The following is a 1,147-nucleotide window of genomic DNA, read 5'->3' on the forward strand; positions in this document are numbered from 1 at the left end:
ATATGGTGAAATGAAATGTTTAACAGCAAATGTTCTTTTGGATAGAATGTTGGTAATTCGTGTGTGTGGGTTTGTGGGGTGTGTTGTGGTTCTCTGAACACTGCAGAGTGAAGGTAGTGAACCAGAGGGAGGTGTGTGTGTGTGTGTGTGTGTGTGTGTGTGTGTGTGTGTGTGTGTGATACCACCTGCTGCACAAAGCAGCTTGATGTGCGTGTGTCACTCATGTCAGCTGACTGTGGAGTGAGAGACAGCTCGGCTCACACGACCCCCCAACCTCCCCCTCCCCACACACACACACACACACACACACACACACACACACACACACACACACACACACACACACACCTCCCCAGCCCTCCACTCACCATACACACCTTCACACCTTCACCAGAGGACACAGCAGGATGTAAGGTCTGTCAGCTTCCGCAAAACATTTAGCAGTAGCTACTTCTGGACATGCCATAATGTTGCAAATCTATCAACACCCCTCTTTACTTTTCTGAGTCAGAGTCCTGGCCAGTAAAACTGCCGTAATTGTCATTATCATCAGAAGAAGCTACTACAGAAATGAAAATTGGAGTTATATTATGCTCTGAATCCTTCCTCCTGCTCAAAGTGTCTCTACACTGTGACAGGTGTCACGTAGCAATGCAGCTAATATTGGGATTCTGCTCCAAAGCATGTGCAATAATAATATCTTATAATAAATAATAATAATAATATCATCTTAGCATCCACCTAAAGGAGAAGATTCCCATGAACTGGAATGTTATATATTATTTTAGTGCCACAACATTCACGCCAATGTGTGTAACGTTTGAGAAGAACAAGGTCATATTTAGAAGCACGCAGCTCATTAAAAACTAATGATAAACGATGAAAAACTATGTAGATGGGATTTGTAGTTCAAGGCCATGGTTTACTGGAAAAAGACTCACCGCAAACTCCGGTCAGTCTAGCACGAAGGTGAGGGGACCACGCACAGCTTTTACCTGAGAGCGAGAGATGTCAGAATGATAAACTGACGTCTTAAAAATTGCCGACTAAATTGTGGCTTTGGCCCGCACAACCGAAGCACGAGACAGCAGCAAAGAAAATTGAAGGCCGGACAAAAAGACACTATTTCATTTACAGCTTTCCAAAA

This window comes from Brachyhypopomus gauderio, chromosome 16 (genome assembly GCF_052324685.1).
Source record: "Brachyhypopomus gauderio isolate BG-103 chromosome 16, BGAUD_0.2, whole genome shotgun sequence".
NCBI lineage: Eukaryota > Metazoa > Chordata > Actinopteri > Gymnotiformes > Hypopomidae > Brachyhypopomus > Brachyhypopomus gauderio.